The sequence below is a fragment of the Cyprinodon tularosa genome, unplaced genomic scaffold, assembly GCF_016077235.1.
Source record: "Cyprinodon tularosa strain WSP-4 unplaced genomic scaffold, ASM1607723v1 ctg653, whole genome shotgun sequence".
In the NCBI taxonomy this organism is placed as follows: Eukaryota; Metazoa; Chordata; class Actinopteri; order Cyprinodontiformes; family Cyprinodontidae; genus Cyprinodon; species Cyprinodon tularosa.
The window spans coordinates 1-7,245 of NW_024039400.1; positions in this window are offsets into that span (position 1 = coordinate 1).

Consider the following 7,245-nt stretch of genomic DNA (forward strand, 5'->3'; position numbering starts at 1 on the left):
ACAATTGACTCACCTTTTTTTGGTAATTAGGGGCCCCTTTGGGGGTTTCCACGCTCTCCATGGTGCCGAGACGTCCGACGTCCCTTTTTGCTTTCCTCCTGCGCTGGCCGCCAATTATGTCGTCTATAATTCTCTTCTTGACGACTTAAAATTGAAGCTAAGTTTTATAAAAATTCAAAGTTCTTAAAAAGCAGAAAAAGTCTCAAACAAAGATCAAAAAATTTAGGCAGAGGCAGCTGAGTCCGGGTCCAGTGTGTTTATTGCTAAAACACAAACACATTCACACTGAGCTGGTCACCGGTGAGCCGAAGCTGAACAAATGGTGAACACAGCTCCCTTTTATACATTTCTTATCGGTGGAAAACCCCCTTCAGAACATATTTCAGTCTTTGGTAAAGGTCCATTGATATTTATCTGCAAAACACGGTGACATTCATAGACACATCTCATTCTTGTGAGAGCAATCTCTCAGGCCATGAAAACATCTGGTGCATTCAAATCAGAAACTTATGACGGTTTAGTCACAAACATGTCAGAACACATCTTTCCCTTGCTTCAAGCCATGTCAGTCTGGCCTACTGCTCCCCCCTCGTATCTTAGTCAAAGCATCACCCTTTCTGGGACCATTACCCAGAAAGGGTGCCTTGAAAATAACAACTCTTTTTGTATGGCCAAATTTTGCTGAGCTGGGCAACCTTGAGATGTCAAATATTTCATTTTTATTGAGTGTGCTATCTTATCACTAAGGGGCCTCAACCCTGCGTTGTCCTGCAGACTTCACTCCTATTGGGGCCAGGTGCAATAGTTACACATACTCACTGCTCTGCTTTTCTCCTCTCTGGCCTTGAATGGCTCCATTCATTGCTCTGTTTTTTTCTTTTTCCTTTTTGGCCTTGAATTGCTCTTATAACAGTATTTGGGAAAACAACTTTAAACTTATAAAACATTAACTTTATTTTATCTTATGATTAGTGCAGATTAATACACAACAAACTGATGCTAACAGCTGGTCAGGTACGCGCCAGGGGTTTTTCTCTCATGTAAATCAAGACACAAATGTCTTCACATTGGATTGATCCAAAGCAAAGAACTCAACGCTATTCTGACATTTTTAATTGAAAAAGCTTCCTGATGGGAATCAAAACGTCTTCAAACTTAGAAACAAAGTCCAGTGGATTGTTTTTAACTTTTTTGTAATGACTATGACCTGGATGACTGAAAATCTTCTCCAGCATATCCAAAGCAAAGTAAAGCAATGCTTTTTACTGTACTTCGTCTGCTCTTACCCCACTGAGAATGGAATAAAAACATCTGGTTTTCCTCTAACAGTTGTGCAACAGCACTGATGATGTAATGTTCCACTGCTTTCCAGCTCTCTTACAGTTTGAAAATTATTGGAGAAGATTCCTGCTCGATAGATGGGTGGGCTGACACATCTGCTGCTAGTTAGCTTCCACCCTTCCAAGGATATGTGTTGTTTCTCAGGAAGTTCGCTTTGAGCTCTTCTTTTTCTGCTACAGCTAAGTAACTAATAGTAATGATAACTCCCTGGAACATCATATGAAGGAGCTCTTTAAGAAGTGAACCCCAAAAACAGAAGATTATAGAGGCAAAAAGGTGCCTCTAGTGGTGAAAGAGGGACATATGCACTTAGTTATGTAGTTTTTTAAAAGTTTCAGTATGACTTTTAAAGTTTGTGAGATTCTCTTCATATGTTCATTAAATAGAAAAAGAGTATCCAACACCAAGGATTTTCCCCCCGTCTTATTGTAAATCCACCTTTGTGTGTTGAGAGAAAACTTCCTAAAACTTTTCACATCAGACTTTTTAGTTTAGTTCCCTTTATGGCAGTCATTAGCACTACACCTAAGTGGACGTCTCGCCTTGTAGTAAACCACACAGAGACTTCGATGAGCCACTGTTGGACCTCAGATATACAGGTGGACAATATCTCCACAGCTTGCTTGGATGACTTATAGCCTTTTCCTACTGATTGAAAACGAGTTTAAACCCGGGAACAATCGGCTCTTAGTGGCAGTGGGACCAGCTCACTGACACGTGTCTACCTGGGTCAAACAACACGGCAAGCGACCCACGTTAAAATCGCCTAGGCTCTGATCGGCATGCTGTGGGAACACCAGACATGGGTTGATCCGCTAATTTACACGATAACACTAAACGCAAAGTAAAGACGTCAACACATGTCATCTCAAGGCGATTTACAGTTTACCAGATCATCCAGTCAAATTAATTCAAAGTTTTCTATCTAAGGTAAACCAGTTGATTGCATCAACTCATTAACTCGAAGGCAATCCCTCACACTAAGCATGCTTGTAGCGACAATGGAGAGGATAAACTCCCTTTTAACAAGAAGAAACATCCAGCAGAATCAGAATACTTTATTGTCATCGCTCCACAGGGGTGCAACGAAATTACTTACTTGAGCAGAACCAGGCTCAGTGTGAGCGGCCATCTGCTGAGGCCAACTGGGGTTCAAGGAGACAGAAGCAGAGATACAAAAAGCAGCTGTTAAAGGCGGCCCCGTCCACGAAACACACAGCCAGCTCCGAGCCAGCTCCCATGTCAGAGGATGAAGAGAGCACATCCAGTTAGTCACAGTGAGAGAAACAGGAATGCACTGAAAAAACAGGCCGATCTCCAACATCTATAAACAAAGGTGTTGATGGCAGCAAAGCTGAAATTTCTCTGCTGGATGGAGACACAGCCAAACAGGAACAGACCAGATGAAGCTACTATGAAAAAAAAAGGAACAGATGAGGCAAACCTAGTCTGAGAAAAATCAGAGACAGCAGAACATTAGAGATTGAACTAACAGATTGTGCAGAGTGGGAGAATAGATAGAATGAAGCAGAATGATGAAAAAGGGGTCCCTATGTCCTCCAGCAGTCTAAGCCTATAGCAGCATAACTATAGAGATAGCTCAGGATAACCTGAGCCACTCTAACTATAAGCTTTATCAAAAAGGAAAGTTTTAAGCCTAGCCTTAAAAGTAGACAGGGTGTCTGCCTCACTTTTAGGAATTCTAGGAACCACTAGCAAACCTGCAGACTGAGAGAGAAGTGCTCTGTTAGGAACATAAGGAACAATCAGATCTCTGATATCAGATGGAGCTTGGCCATTTAAGGCTTTATATGTGAGAAGGAGGATTTTAAATTCTATTCTGGATTTAACAGGAAGCCAATGAAGAGAAGCCAGGATAGGAGAGATATGATCTCTCTTTTTTATTTTCATCAGAACTCTGGCTGCAGCATTTTGGATCAGCTGAAGGCTTTTAACTACAGTTTATGGATTTCCTGATAGTAAAGAATTACAGTAGTCCAGCCTGGAAGTAACAAATGCATGGACTAGTTTCAGACAGATCATTCACACAGTCAAATTGAATACCGCTATGAATACTGGAGTGATTAAATGTCAAAGTTTATGGATTATCTCTCCAGCTTGCCCTTTGTAATTAATATGAATGCCTAAATTCTACTTGCCATATAAGGAGAAACAGTGCTGCAGATGTTTCCTGAGTTCCCACTTAATTAGTTTAGTCAGCAGGACTGCAGCCCCTCCTGTGCTTCAATCTGCCCACAATTGCCCTCACATCACCAGAGGACAGTGATAAACTCCTAATGCATCAGCCAAATTTAAACACTGTCGTCCGGTAGCATGGAAGGCTGTTGCAAATGTATGCTTAGTTGTTTTCAGTACTTATGGCCTTAAATAATACTGGTCCTTTAAATTTCAACATAACTTCAAATTTTCTAATGCTCCTGAATTCCAATACCTTTAGGTAATTCCTGTGTGCGTTCAGGGTTGATAATAAATAACAGTGTCAGTGAATTTTGCAGGCTAAAGCACTGCAAATGCAAATCTGTTGATTTTGGCCTAAGGGGGTCAATATATGTGTATGAGAGATTAATCACTAAACACAATAATGCTGAAAGGTAGAAAAGCATCATTGGTTATGGTTAAATGGGATCTGCTTTATGAGATCAGGGTGATATTACAGTTTTATATTCACATTTGCCTTTTTGTATCTCTGCTTCTGTCTCCTTGAACCCCAGTCAGCCTCAGCAGATGGCCGCTCACATTTAGCCTGGTTCTGCTGGAGGTTTCTTCCTGTTAAAAGGGAGTTTTTCCTCTCCACAGTCGCTACAAGCATGCTTAGTATGAGGGATTGTCTTTAAGTCAATGAGTCGATGCAATCAGCTGGTTTGCCTAAGATAAAAAACTTTGAATGAATGTGACTGGATGATCTGTTGAACTGTAAAGGTCCTTGAGATGACATGTGTTGTGAATTGCGGCTATAGAAATAAACTGAATATAATTGATTGACCCAGTTAAAGAGCTCACTAATGCTAACAGTACAGAGGAACTAATCAAACAGGTGCTAAAATCATTTGATTAAAGGATCAATGTGTCACAAAAGGCATGTGGGATCATAACCCAGAAATGTATTTTGTCAAAAATAGATGCCATTGCAGTAACAGGCTTTTGTCTTAATTGGTGCAACAGCAAATATGACTTTTGTGCAGCAGACGGTTTAGGATGGATTTATGGACTTGCCACTACTGCTCACTGTTTATGCTTGGACTTGTTTAATTTCAGTTTCCCATCTTATCTAAGCCATCAGCTCATTTCCTGCGTGTAGCAGGGCCATTTCCTGTCTCTGTGGAGCACAATCAGCATGGTGGCTACTCAGATTATCCCCTCTTTGCAGCACGTTTCTCTTTGGCTCCTGTCTCTTTCCTCTTCTCTCTGTTCGCCTCTGCTCTCTGGCGATCATGATCTTTGAGATTTCTTCATGTCAACAACTGTTTGTGTGAGAAGGGAAATGTGAGCTTATCTTCTTTGAATTTTGACACTCTGCTTTCTCAGAAAAAAACAAACAAAACAAAGAAAAAGAGAAGCACACCAACTGAAACTCCTAGCATTTTTTTGTTTTCTTGGGATTCCTGTGCGTCTTATGAAGGACAAATAGCCATCTGGGTCCATTGTCCTCATGCCACTGAGAAAGAGAAAATGCTCCTGCAGAACAATGCGTACTTCCTCCTGGTGGGTTTTTTGCTCCTTGGCAGCCAACAAATCAGTTAAAAACACATGCGACAGACCATTGTACAATGCCTGCTCCAAACTTCCTGCGTTAACCTGCTTCCCAGCTGAAGTCGTTTAAGCTGAGGGAATGCTCACATAGATTGGTGTTGTCATTTAAAGGATAAAGTTGCAGTTAAAAAGGGCTTAACCAGGAGCGGTCTGGGAAAAGAAATTAGACCAGGAATTTCTTCAAGCATTTTTTTTCAGACCACCACAACCTGATTAACTTAAATTAATAATCCAACAACATTTAAAGGAAAAGTCCGTTCACATTCAAATTACAAGCTTCTGAAAGTACTTTTAATATGAAATTATTCCATACTGTTCAATAAATGATAAGTGTTTTTAATTAAGAGTAATTTGCATTTCAATGTGCTTTACTGGAGGCATCCATGTTTGTCAAAGAACACTACTGCCACCTACTGGTTTGTGACGTCATGGTGCTGTATCGGCTGTTGATCAAGTCCCAGTGCTGTATCTGGTGTTTGTAACAACGCGCTATGATCCAAGTCATCTTGAAAACATTCTTCTTCCAAATGTTGGCTACATATTACGTGTTTTTCCTCTGGACAGAAGTTTGATGGTAAATCCTCCCTCTTCACGTTGGCAATCCAACGATGAACCCGTCCGTGGAGGATCAGAAATCGGAAAGGTGAAATAAATTTTTTTTTCACTTTTACCCCATGTATTCCAACATCCAACTGCCATGCACGTGGGCATTGTCAGTTTCACTATAGCTCTGGTGAATTTCTCTGGTGAAGTCCTCTGGAAATCTTTAATAATTGTTGTTGATTGCAGATGTGTCTAGTAGTTCCCATTGATTTTGCTTGTAAAAAGGAGGGAGAGGGAAAATTAAATTAAATTCAGTTCAATTCAGTTTATTTCTATAGCGCCAATTCACAACACGTGTCATCTCAAGGCGCTTTATACTTCACCAGATCATACAGTCACATTTATTCAGAGTTTTCTATCTAAGGAAAACCAGTTGATTGCATTGACTCATTGACTCAAAGGCAATCCCTCACACTAAGCATGCTTGTAGCGACAGTGGAGAGGAAAAACTCCCTTTAAACAGGAAGAAACCTCCAGCAGAACCAGGCTCAATGTGAGCGGCCATCTGCACAGGCTGACTGGGGTTCAAGGAGACAGAAGCAGAGATACAAAAGGCAACTGTAAAAGGCGGCCCTGTCCAAGAAACACACAGCCAGACAGACGAGCTCCGAGCCGGCTCCCATGTCAAAAAAATGGCGCTAGGCTTACCACTTCCAGAAGATGTCAGGAGTCAGATGTTACTATATTTGCGTAAGGATGGCCGGTATTTTTTACTATCAACTATTTGACTATCTGTATTTCTTTAGTGATTAATGCTAAATTCATCAAATCACTGCAAACATATTAGTTTTAGGAATAGATCCATTGATTATTCCTTGCTGGCTGGCATTTTCCTTTAACATCTCAAATGATCTATATTTGTAAAGTTCAGTGTGTGCAGAACATCCTATGTGGTTTATAAATTATTGTAAAAGCATGAAACAATATTTTCAGCAACTCAATATACAGTACGGTTTTTGAGTGCTGGAGAATGAGTAATGCATCATCTGCATAAATACTGATTTTATGTTCTATATTACTGCATTTAATACCTGTAATATTGTTGGTTAGTCTGATTGCTGTAGCTAGTAGTTCAATAAAGATAGAAAACAATGAAGGAGGGAGTGAAAATCCTTGCCTAGTGCCCTTCTGCAGATCAAAGCTACAAGATGTTTGATTATTTGTTCAAATACATGCGGTTGGGGGACTTTATGGGTTTTTTAACACATTTATTAAACCAACGCAGATGCAAAGATTACGTAGAGACCACTTCCTCACCACCTCAGCTGTATCTAGACCCACAGCTAGTTCCTGATTGTCCCTCTTGCGTTGTGGCGTGGAATAACATAGTGCAGAGTACGCTTCAATATTGGGCATAAATCAAAAATATCTGTGACAAGCTCACTGCGACCCACTGCTGTGGGAGTATAACCACCCTTTTACCCCCCAGAGCTAGACCCAGCCAGCCACTACCTCTCCCCTGTTCTGGCTGTCTCTGTCAGATGGAACCCAATCTCTCAGTGGGGTTCCTTAACTCCAGATGGGAGCATA